Source organism: Coenobita brevimanus, chromosome 44, assembly GCF_032717465.1.
Source record: "Coenobita brevimanus isolate Jiangsu-jjx chromosome 44, ASM3271746v2, whole genome shotgun sequence".
NCBI classification, from domain to species: Eukaryota; Metazoa; Arthropoda; class Malacostraca; order Decapoda; family Coenobitidae; genus Coenobita; species Coenobita brevimanus.
The window spans coordinates 19,473,577-19,486,901 of NC_136997.1; positions in this window are offsets into that span (position 1 = coordinate 19,473,577).

The window sequence follows — 13,325 nt, forward strand, 5'->3', positions numbered from 1 at the left end:
TCATTTTGCATAGAAATCACGATATCATGGCAACATAGTGGAGCTTTGTGGCTGGGTGGGTAGGGATGGTGGGAGGATGGGTAGGGTGGGCAGGTTGGATGGGTTAGGTGGTATGGGTGGGGTGGGTAGGATGAGTGGGTGTGTTTGGTGGGGCATCATAGGGAAGTGTGAGTGTGTTTGTTGGGGCATCTTGGGGAAGTGTGGGTGTGTTTGCTGGGGAAGGATGGGTGAACTGGATGGGTGGGTGAATGCACAGGTGGGTGAGTGAGTAGTGGGAAAATAGGTCCATGGGGATTAGGTCCATGGCAGGAATAGGCTCATGAGGAATATACCCCTAGGTAAATGGACCCAGTGGGAACATAGGTTCACGCCAAGTGAGTGTAATGGGAATCTGAGGGTTGTCTCCCTCAGGGGATTGCCCCCTCAACCCTCCCGTGTCCCAGGCTGTGTAGGTATGGAAGGTCATAGTTCTGTCTTTCTTTTTTTCTTTCCTTTTACTCGGGCAACGCCCTGGAGCTCTGTTAGTATTAAAAAGTTTATGTAACATCATTCACTGCCACAACCCTAAAACACCAGAGATAATTCTTTCTCCTCATATTTTTGTTTTTGCTGTGCTTCATATTGACAGCAGATATTAAATGGTTAAATATAATATCCTCCATCACCACACCAGGCAGAGAAGTGTTGGCGAAACTTCTGCTAATGTTTGTACAGTATAGTCGGCTACAGGAAATATATGTATAGACCGTACAGTGTATATATATATATATATATATATATATATATATATATATATATATATATATATATACATATATATATATATATATTTTTTTTTAATGCGAGGAAGAAGGAACCAAAGGCCATGAGCCAGCAGTAACAGTTCCCTCCAAGAGAAAAACAAAATACAATAGAGAGCCAAATTCAAGATCCGATCATTTTGAGATGCCTGGACACACTGCGTTTGAAAGACTGGAGATCATGGGCAGGAGGAAATACAGACAGAGGGAGACAGTTCCAGAGCTGACCTGTTGCATGAATGAAAGACTGGGAGTAACGGTTAACTCTTGCATTAGAGAGTTGGACAGAAAAGGGATGAGAGTTTGCTGCCAGACGGGTGCTACGCGCCCGTCGTAGAGGTGGAGGGATGCAAGCAGACAGTTCAGAGGAGCAGTGACCATTAAAGTAGCGATAGAAAAGAGATAAAGATGCAACAGTGTGGCGAAGAGACAGAGGTTGAAGGGAGTCAGTAAGAGGAGGAGAGTTAATGAGACGAAAAGCCTTTGACTCCACCCTATTGAGAAGAGCTGTATGTGGGGAGCCTCCCCACACATGAGAGTTGTACTCCACACAGGGGCGGATAAAACCCCTGTATAGAGTCAACAATTGTGCAGGGGTAAAGAAAGAGCGGAGTCGGCTTAGCACACCCAATCTCTTGGAAGCAGATTTTACAAGAGATGTAATATGATCTTTCCAAGATAAGTCCCGAGTAAATGAAACCCCAAGCATGTTCAAGGATGATGCAGGATTAATCTGAATATTATTAAACATTAGTGGGTATACCTGTGGAAGATTTTGTCGGGTTGATAGGTGTAAGAACTGAGTCTTAGAAGCATTAAAGACAACCATATTATTTTTACCCCAGTCAGAGATATGAGCCAAGTCAGACATTAGGTGTGCCATAGCCTCATCCCTTGTTTCTTGAAGTAACTGTTGAGATGGGCGTTGCGGGAACCGAATGGAAAGGTGAAGGGTGGAGTCATCAGCGTATGAGTGGATAGGGTTAGATGTACAGCTTAGAAGATCATTGATGAATAAAAGGAAGAGAGTTGGTGATAGGACAGAGCCCTGAGGAACACCACTGTTGATAGATCTAGGAGAAGAACGATGGCCGTCTACGACAGCAGCTATAGAACGACCAGAAAGGAAGCTAGCGATGAAGGTACAGATAGAAGGATAGAAACCGTAGGAGGGCAGTTTGGAAATTAAAGATTTGTGCCAGACTCGATCGAAAGCCTTTGAGATGTCAAGTGCAATGGCAAAGCTTTCGCCAAAGTCCCGAAAGGAGGATGACCAGGAGTCTGAAAGGTAGGTGAGAAGATCGCCAGTGGAGCGTCCCTGACGGAACCCATACTGACGATCGGAAAGAAGGTTGTGATAGGAAAGATGCCTTAAAATTTTTTTATTAAGAATTGACTCGAAAACTTTTGAAATACAGGACGTTAAAGCAATTGGACGATAGTTGGAGGGTTGGGAGTGGTCACCCTTCTTTGGGACTGGCTGAATGAGAGCAAACTTCCAGCAAGAAGGAAAGGTACAAGTTGACAGACAAAGGCGAAATAGTTTGCCTAGGCAGGGTGTAAGCACAGAAGCACAGTTTTTGAGAACAACAGGAGGGACCCCATCAGGCCCATATGCCTTGTTAGTACTGAGGCCAGTAATGGCAGAAAATACATCAACTGAAGAAATTTTAATGTCAGCCATGAGGAAGTCAGAGGGGGAAGTGATGGAGGAACAGCACCGGAATCGTCTAAGGTGGAATTGGAGGAGAAAGTCTGTGCGAAGAGATCTGCTTTATCAGTAGAAGAAATAGCTACAGAACCATCAGAGTAGAAAAGAGGAGGGAAGGATGATGAGGTAAAGTTGTTAGAAAGATTTTTGGCAAGGTGCCAGAAGGAGCGGGAAGAATTCGAGTTGGAGAGTTGAGAGCATTTAGTATGGATGAAATTATTTTTAGTAGAGCGAAGAACAGACTTAGCACGATTCCGGGCAGAAACGTAAAGATTATGTGATTCAGGGGTGGGTTGGCTCCGGTACCTTTTGTAGGCCTTCTCCTTGTTGCGGACAGCATTAGAACAAGCGTGATTAAACCAAGGCTTTCTTGCGTTAGTCAAAGGATATGAGAAAAGGAATGTATGCTTCCATGCCCGAGAGAATAACCTCCGTAATGCGCAAGGCACACTCAGATGGCTCACGGCCATGGAAGCAATAATCATTCCAGGGAAAATCAAAGAAGTACTGCCTGAGGGCCTCCCAGTCCGCAGCTCGAAAATGCCAGAGACGACGTTTCCCTGGAGGGTCCGCAGGCCGTACTGGAGCGATAGGACAGGTTAAGGTAATAAGGTTGTGATCGGAGGAGCCCAACGGAGAGAAAAGATTAACAGAGTAACCAGAAGGATTAGTTGTGAGGAAGAGGTCAAGTATGTTGGAGCTCTCTCCAAGGCGGTCAGGGATACGGGTAGGGTGCTGTACAAGCTGCTCTAGGTCATTAAGGATAGAAAAGATGTAGGCTTGTTCACCAGGTGGATCCGTGAAAGGAGAGGAGAGCCAAAGGTGGTGGTGAACATTGAAATCTCCAAGAATGGAGATTTCAGAGAAAGGAGAAATGGACAGAATGTGTTCCATCGTAGAAGTAAGATAGTCGAAGAATTTTTGATAGTCAGTAGAATTAGGGGATAAGTAAACAGCACAGATATATTTAGTCAGAGAATGACAGGAAAGCCGAAGCCAGAGAGTGGAGAATTCAGAAGAATCAAGTTCAGGAACACGAGAGCAAGATAAGTCGTTGCGTATGTATACACAACAGCCACCTTTGGCTTTGAAATGAGTATAGAGAAAGTAGGAGGATACAGAAAAGGGTTTGCTGTCAGTTGCCTGAGACAGCTGAGTCTCCGTTAAAAAAAGAAGGTGAGGTTTAGAGGAGGAGAGGTGGTGCTCAACAGACCGAAAGTTAGATGAAAGGCCGCGAATGTTGCAGAAATGAAGAAGAAGAGAGTCAGACAGTGGTTCCAGGCACCTCGAGTCGTCACCGGGAGAGGGGCAGATGGCGGGGGCATTTATGGTCCCCCCCCCCCTGGGGACTCCGAGGCTGGGTGAATTGACGCCATTTTGGTAAATTTTGAATAGGAAGTGTAGTGTGTACTGTGCATGTAGTTTGGTGAAGATAGATAGAGAAATTTGTACTGGAGAGCATGCTGGCATACTCTCTGTGTAACTGAGACACTGAAAAAGTTCAGCAAAGGGGGATGGTCAGGAACTAGTCCTGAGGGCTGATGAAACGGGAGCTCCAGCACTCCCTGTCATCAGCTTTCCATCCACCTCGGGAGTACTGCCCTGCTCGACTGGTGCTACAGTCTACTCCTATATATATATATATATATATGTATATGTATATATATGTATATGTATATATATGTGTATATATATATATATATTTATTTTGTCCTTCTCTGGGATTTTGTATTTGGTAACACTGCCCTGAACAGCACCGAAAAATTAAAGAATAACGAGTTTAATGAGTTATTTTTTTCACCCTTCTATAACGTTATAAAACATTTGTCTTGAATCTTGTATTGTGTGTGTGTGTGTGTGTGTGTGTGTGTGTGTGTGTGTGTGTGTGTGTGTGTGTGTGTGTGTGTGTGTGTGTGTGTGTGGTGTGTGTGTGTGTGTGTGTGTGTGTGTGTGTGTGTGTGTGTGTGTGTGTGTGTGTGTGTGTTTCTTCCGGTGTATACTTCTTTCTGTGACCGACTGTATATTGGCCCAATGCAAGATTAACAGAACCAAATGTACAGCTTAGTCAAAAAGTAATGTCTTCATGTGCGTTGCTCACCAAAACAAATATATCATTCCACAGTTAATTCTTCCGAATAAATTTTCCAGATCAATCATGGCTGTTCTCTTGACTTCCTTCTTGCCTACCTTCCTCCTCTCGTTCATGGTTCATCTTAGGCGGCTATCTTTCGTAACACCTATTCCTTTGCGATTTATTCTATTACACCTTATTATCCTACTGTATGGCAATGGTACAAACGAGTAAAATTAGTGCAAAGGCTTCTTGCAAACTCAGTGCCAAGAAGACTCCCACAGGTATTACGTTTGGACAACAGAAAGAATCCCTGAACACCTCATATATGTGATTCATTAGAACAATTGTGAATCATTCTTGTCTAAGTGGGAGCCAACTTTAACAAAAATAAACACGGATAATCTTAAAACACAAAACAAAGCCTTAAGAATATTGACAGGCTGCATCAAGACCACAAATTTATACTGTATCACTTACACCGGGAAATATATACTGTATATTTGTAATGGAACATCCTACGGAAATCAGAGGCACAAAGTATATTGCTTAAGCTCATTACCCAGCAAACTCTTGTACGTGTAACTTCCTGTTGCATCACCCCGTCCATAAGGAAACAAGAAACTAAAAACTACCCAACACTACACAGAGTATCTCAGCAACATCCCCCTTCCTCCACCGAACACCACACTTCAAAAACACAGTTATAAACACACAACCACCACAGCCATCCAAAACCTCCAGCCAAACAGCCTCCTTCAAGAACCACCACCTGACATACACCCTTCAGAAACTAGCCTACCCAGAGAGACACGAGTACACCCAGCCAGACTGCGATGCGGCCTCCAACTTTCCCTGCCACAACACCAACACATAATACACCTCACAGATAATCCACCATACCCACACTGATATGTATCCCCACACACCACAACATACTTCTTCATCTCGTGCACCACACTATCAGAACACAAACCATGCTTCATCCTAGCCTCAGCCAAATGGCTCAGGGAGGGACCGGCTGAAGTGCTTGGTTTCCCGCAGTGACTGAGTTCACGTTCAGATAAAGCTACAACAACAACAACAACAACAACAACAACTACTACTACTACTACTACTACTATAGATATTTGATTGACCTGTGCACCTGAGATGTTCGGGGCAAATAGAGTGTATTTGATTCGCAGATGCTGATTGGCCGCCGATGTTGTCATTGAAGTAAATGCTGGCATGTATTGTAGTTCAACATGCGGAAGTAGGTGTAGACCGTGGGTGGATAAAATAGTGCAACATGCGGACATAGGTGTACATCGTGGGTAGTTTTATAGTGCAACATGCGGAAGTACTGTAGGTATAAACCGCGGGTGGATGCACTGCAACATGAGGAGTGGGTGTACACCGTGGGTGGATAATTTACGTCAAACGTCACTCATCGTTTTATAAAACTTCATAATCAACTTTAATTTTCTTTGATAACAGTAAACTTTTGAAGGTAATTTTGACCTCTTCAGCATCGGATATTAACCCATATTTAAACTGGCTGCTTATTGCAGGCAATTCATATACAGTATATACAGTATATATATATATATATATATATATATATATATATATATATATATATATATATATATATATATATATATATATATATATATATATATATATATATATATATATATATATATATATATATGCAAACTAACCACAGGAGAAATGAAAGGAGCGACAGTGAGTACTTTCGTATATTACATCTTCAGACTGAGTCAATTAGCTTGATGATGTTTTCAGAGGGAATACCATCAGTGTTACTATCCAGAATGCTTGCCAGGGAAGTTAAAACATCATGAACAGGGACATTTGTGAATAATGATTTAACATCAAAGCTGACTAATTTGTAGGGGTACATGACATTTAGAGATTTTAACTTTCTTACCAAATCCTCATTGTTTTGTACAAATGAATCAGAGATAGTGCCTACAACAGGGGACAACAGTGTTACAAGCCACTTGGAGAGCTTGAATGTCGTAGAGCCTACAGAGCTTACAACTGGCCTGATGGGGTTGTTTGATTTGTGAGTTTTAATCAAGCCATACATATATGGTGCAGATGGATTTTGCACAGAGAACTGTTTGATCAAGTCATCCCTTCCTCTTAGCAAAGTCTTGATTTCTTCATGGAATTTTCTACTTTGTTTTTCAGTTGGATCACTTTTTAGTTCACTGTAGGTGTTGGTGTCACGCAACAGTTCACTCACTTTTTCCTTGTAGCCACATTTGTTCATGACTACCACAGCGGTGCTTTTATCAGCTGTAGTTATATGCAGGGAGTCATCTTTTTTCAATTTGTTCAAGGCATTCACAAATCTTTTAGGAGCAGAGTTGTAATTTTTCTTAAACATTGCCCCATATAAAATGCCACGAATAATCTCATATTTTCACTTGATTGTTTTTCCATTTGAAACAAGGACTTTCCAACCTGCACTGGGTTTATCTTCTTGCCATAAGAAAACGATAAACCGTAACCTAGGGCACATAAGGTATCCCGATCTAATTCTTTAGATGACAGGTTTATGACGCAATCTGGATTCATATGTATGTTTCAATAGCTGTTTTCAATCAGTCCTTTTAATTTATGTTCATGTTTACGTTTCTACGACATACAAGCTCTCCAAGTGGCTTGTAACACTGTTGTCCCCTGTTGTAGGCACTATCTCCGATTCATTTGTACAAAACAATGAGGATTTGGTAAGAAAGTTAAAATCTCTAAATGTCATGTACCCCTACAAATTAGTCAGCTTTGATGTTAAATCATTATTCATAAATGCGGTGGCTGAATCGGTAGAGAGGAGGCTTGCAGTCCAAATGGACCCAGGATCGAATCACGGCTGGGGCAGGGAACAGTTTAAGGATTTGAATTTCCTAAAAAAAAAAGCAGACTTTCCTGATCTACCAGATGACCCGCCGACATGTCGTAAAAATACCCCCGCTAATACCAGTACACCAGTCCTGTATGAGACAGCCCTAGCATGTATTCAATATGGACGGTGGGTGTTAGCGCCGAAGTGGTGACATGTGGAGGTGTAGGAGGACTACTGGGCCTTGGGATAGGCCACTGTCCCCAAGAAATAGGCCCTGAGCCTTTGCCCAGAGTCGGACACGTAAAAAAAAAAAAAAAAAAATGTCCCTGTTGATGATGTTTCAACTTTCCTGGCAAGCATTCTGGGTAGTAACACTGATGGTATTCCCTCTGAAAACATCATCAAGCTAATTGACTCAGTCTGAAGATGTAATATACGAAAGTACTCACTGTCGCTCCTTTCATTTCTCCTGTGGTTAGTTTGCATATATATATATATATATATATATATATATATATATATATATATATATATATATATATATATATATATATATATATATATATATATATATATACACTACTATTACTACCACCACCACCACCACCATCATCGTCCGTCTGCCTTGTTGAAAAACATCATAACTTCTGCAGAACCAACCCAACTTGAGTAAAGGTTATGTAAACAAGTGTGCGTGGCTAAGAGAGGGAATTAGAGCCGGTGTTTGGGATTTGATTCTCTTTATTTATATGTCGGTCTGTTAGAATCCGGGTTTTTTATTTTTTAATCTCAGCCTCTCATTCCCAGATCGACCGCGAAATCCTTGGACAGTGAATGAGAGTGTGAGTTCCCAATGATCACACACACACACACACACACACACACACACACACACACACACACACACAGACCCCTTCTCGCATCATGTGTGGGGCATTTTGAAGTTTAATGATGAAGTGTTGGTGAGTATTGGTAGGTAGTGGTGGTTGGGCGGTGGTGTGTGGACTAGATTGTTAGGTCGCGTAGGCAGGACAGTATATAGTTAGGTAGGTAGGTCAGAGTGGTAGGGAGATCAGGACAGTAGACTGACAATCTGTTGGTAAGTAAATTATGTGTTGGTAGTTGGGATGTGTTGGTAGGAGCGTAGGTAGGTATGTAGGTCTGTTTGATGTGTGGGTTGTAATGAATCTGATGGTTGGTAGGTTATGATAGTTGGTAGTTTTTTTTAGTAGGAATGTAGGTAGGTACGTTAGTTTGGTAAGTCGGTCATGCAGGTAGAGTGATGGGATCTGTCGGTAAGCAGGAATGGTAGGTAGGTAGATCACGATGAAATTTGTTGTTTGGTTGGTTATTATGTTGGTTAGATTATATTGGTAGGCAGATAAGTAGGTAGGTGGGTACGTCAGGTTGGTACTGTAGATACGTAGGTAGATCAGGTGTGTGTGTGTGTGTGTGTGTGTGTGTGTGTGTGTGTGTGTGTGTGTGTGTGTGTGTGTGTGTGTGTGTGTTCCAATAATTCTTGACCTTTGCTTGACTCACGCACCAAAATTTTGTTCTCTCACTTAGTTTTAACAATAACAAATCCTTGTATTTTGCAGTAACATCTAAAACTATATAAACCTGGAGATCATTGTGTATCATTTGATCTCAGACGAACAAGGTGAGTTGATGGACTGAAAATAAGTTCAAAATTAATATTTCTGGTCTTCTCTTGCCTCATTCTCACCCTGATTTTCCCCTTCTCACTGTGTCCTCCTCCTCTGCTTTTTCTTCTTCTTATCCTTTTTCCTTTCATATCCTCATCGTCCCCTCTCTCTCTCTCTCTCCCCCCCCGTCTTCCTCTCTCTCTCTCCCTTCCGTCTCCCTCTCTAAGTTATTCTCTCTCCCTTTCCCTCTGACCAATGCTCTCTCTCTCCCTCTCTCCTCTCTCTTTCTCCCTCCCTCCTTCTCTCTCTCTCTCTCTCCATTACTTTTAAGTTCTTCCTTCTTCACTTCCCTTCTCAACCCTCTCTCTCTCTCTCTCTCTCTCTCTCTCTCTCTCTCTCTCTCTCTCCTACAACATAAATATATTATACCATCAAGATAGTATAATATATTTACATAATATGTACAAAAAGTGAAGAGCCTCGCCCAACAGACCACCATCGACTGCAAGTACCCAATACCTTTCTATATTGCACACTTGCACTCATCAGCTGGTGACTGTCAGCCGAGGAACGGGGTTTAATGTAGGGGACATCAATATTAGAAATAGGTCATTGGAAGGAGGAACTATTTCAAATATGTCAACTGTCAACCCTAATTAATAGCACAATATATTCATAATTACAGTTGATAAAAGACAAAACCATATAGTAAAAAAGTCACACCACTATGATCAGTCCGGTCTCTCAAGAAAGCCATCAATTTATCAGTCATAACAATGTCCCCATCACCCAGGATGGTGGAAAGGGTTAGGGGGACGTCTTCTGCGCCACAGTAATTTATAAGTGAAATGCGTTCACGAATAAATCGCCGACAGCGCAGGATGATATGACTGATAGATAACACCGCATCACAGATGTCACAGTGCGGTAGGAATCGTTTTTCCTTATAAGGTTTTATGTGCGTAAGCATGGTGACATTAAGCCATAATCGCGCCAACACTTTTTGTTCCAGACGACTGGGATGGTTGGCAGTGGCCCAATCGCCCAGGTACGGCTTACACGTTCGAATATTTAGTCTGGTCCACTGACCTTGCCACAGAAGATTTATTTATTTATTTCCAAGAAAGAGACTCGACCGTATATCACGAGGAACGTCCTAAGTCTCCTCGAGCTCTACGGCCGACTTTGCAAGTAAGTCAGCCTGCTCATTGCCATAGATGTGACAATGACCAGGCACCCAGATCAGCATGAATGACTTGTTGCATGAATGCAACTTATTAACAATGCGGCCCTGGATCTCGTTCGAGTCCGTGATGCAAGATGCGATTGCCTGAAGGTCTGACTTTGAGTCTGAAAATATGACAAATGAGTCATGCTGAGTATTTAGAGCATAGTCTATGGCTTTGTCAATAGCAAAAAGGTCGGAGGTAAATACAGATGTATGAGTCACTTGTCAGAGTCACTGAGGTCCAGACCAAGCTCCTAAGTTAGTAAGTGGAGGCAAACGGCAAGTGGCCGACGCACCCCCAGCCGAAGGTGGTGGTATTGACGCAGGGGGATACAGGCCACATCACCGATATGAGTTTTCCTTGCTGTTCATATGCTGTGTGATAAGGCCAGGTGGTCACGGCGAATACGGAGGGGAGGTACATTCGCCTCCACTTCCATACGAGCTACACGGGTAAACCAAACGGCCCCAAGACACATTTGCAAACATTTATTCTGCAACTCATCCAATCCTTTCAGCGTGGCATCGGATGCCGAGCCATACACCTGTGCACCATAGTCTAGCTTCGATCGAATAAGGGACTTATACACCATTAATAAAGATTTTCTGTCAGCACCCTATGCAGTACCCGCTAGGTACTTGAGGACATTTACTGGTTTATCACAATGAGCAAGCAAATTATTAATATGAATTTTGAAGTTCAAAAGGCGATCAAAATGAATTCCCAAACTCTTTACAGAATTTTGAAAAGGTACCACCTGATTATCCAAAGTTATGCACAAATCAGGTAAGTTACGATTAGTGAAGACTACAGCAGCACACTTAGGGACGGAAAACTTAAATCCCCACTGCAAGGCCCATTGGTGGACATAATCAAGGGCTGCTTGAATCTGCCCAGCCAAAAATTGTGCATTATGGGAAGAGTGCCATATTGCACAATCGTAAGCATAGAGCGAGTATTTAAGATTCCTCAGGATGGGAGCTGATGACAGAATATCATTGATCATAATACTAAATAAAGTGGGACTAAGCACACTTCCCTGCGGCACCCCGTTTTCCTGGATAAATATATCCGATGTTATGTTACGGGGCAATTTGACAGAGAAAGTTCTGTCTCTTAAAAATTTGAAATAAAAATAGGCAAATTACCTCTTAAACCATAAGCATAGAGCTTCATTAGTATACCGTGTTGCCATGTCATGTCATAGGCTTTATGGATATCCAAGAACACCCCTATCATGAATTCTTTCTTAGCAAATGCCTCTGAAATACAATGCTCCAAATTCATTAAATGATCTAGTGAACTTCTGTATTTACGGAAGCCACACTGTTGATCATTTAACAAATTCTTTGACTCTAAAACAAAAAGAAGCCTTTTACTAACCATGCGTTCCATGGTCTTACTTAGACAAGAAATCAACACAATAGGACGAAATGAAGTGGGATTCATAAGACGACCATCCTCTTTGGGTATCGGTATGACATGCGAAAAGTGCCATGAGTTTAGGAACGTTCGAGACACCCAAATCTCATTGTACAATCCTAACATCTAAATCAGGTTGTCCTGATTACGATGCTGGATCATATCGTACGTGATGGTGTCTGGTCCAGGGCTGGTGTCTTTACAGGATTTAAGGGCAAGGAGCAGTTCATTTAGCGTAAACTCTTGGTTGTACGGGGAGTCTACGTCTTCTGTGGCAAAGTCTATGATCTGTAGCTTAGCCATGCATTTATGATGATGAAAAAGCAGATCATAATTGGCTGAGCTACGTACATGAGACAAACTCCTGGCGAGGATGTTAACAACGTCCACGGGCTCGTCATGGGTAGTGTTTTTCACCTGCAGGGTGGTCACAGGGATGTATGGGCCTTTATTATTTAATATTTTAATAGTGGACCAGACTTTACTTAATGGTGTAGTACGAGTCACCGTGGACACAAAGGGCCGCCAGGAGTCACGTTTGGCCCTTCTTATTATTCTCCTTGCCTCAGCCCGTGCCTGTTTCTATGCAATAAAATTTTCCTCAGTAGCCTGACTATCAAAAATCCTCTATCTCCTATTGCGTTTCCTTAATGCTTGTCGGCAATCCAGCGTCCACCAATGTACTCTATGCATTGCATGAACTGTAGAAGTCTTGGGAATAGCAGCCTCAGCTGCGTGTAATATGGATTTGGTTAAATTTTCGACCTTAACATCTATGGTCTCCCCAGATATATCTCAATTGGCGATCCTTGAGAAGGATCCTCAATCTTCTTATAGTTAAATTTTGGAGGTGGAGGGTCCGAAACGACGTCGGGTGTATAAGAAAGACAGATGGGTAAATGATCACTTCCCAAGGAGTTGTCATATGGGTCCTACAAGAAATCTTGGTGTATACCAGGGGAGGCCAAAGATAAGTCAATGGCCGAAAAGCTACCAGTACGATCATCTACATGAGTCGCTCTACCATCGTTCAGAAGACAGCGGTTGGATTGTAGTATTAGGTCGGCTACTTGCTCCCCAAGACCATCGATCCTCAAGCTACCCCATTGATAGTGATGGGTGTTAAAGTTGCCCACCACTAACTTATTCCCAAGTAGATGTTCAAATAGTGAATTTAAAGCATCACTATCAATGGGGCCATGTGGAGGACAGTACAGAGAGAAAATAGACAGATACGTGTTATTAAATTTTACTCTGCACACGACAGCTTCCAGAGTAGAATTTAGAATCACTTCCGTTTGTGGGTGTGATTTGTGTTTGTATATGGCAACTCCGTGACCTTCATATCTTCTATACGATTGATAGTGTTGGTATTGTGGAGGATCAGGATGATCCTCCAGGCGCGTCTCCTGTAAACAAACAATGTCTGACTGGTGTATTGACAGCAAGATTGCTATATTTTGTAACTTACTCCCAACACCTCTACAATTCCACTGTAATATAATGAATGCGATGGTTTAAGATTTATGAGGGTGGCCAGTGCTCTTAGTTTTTTTATGCCGCCTGCCAACAGGTGAGTGGCTACC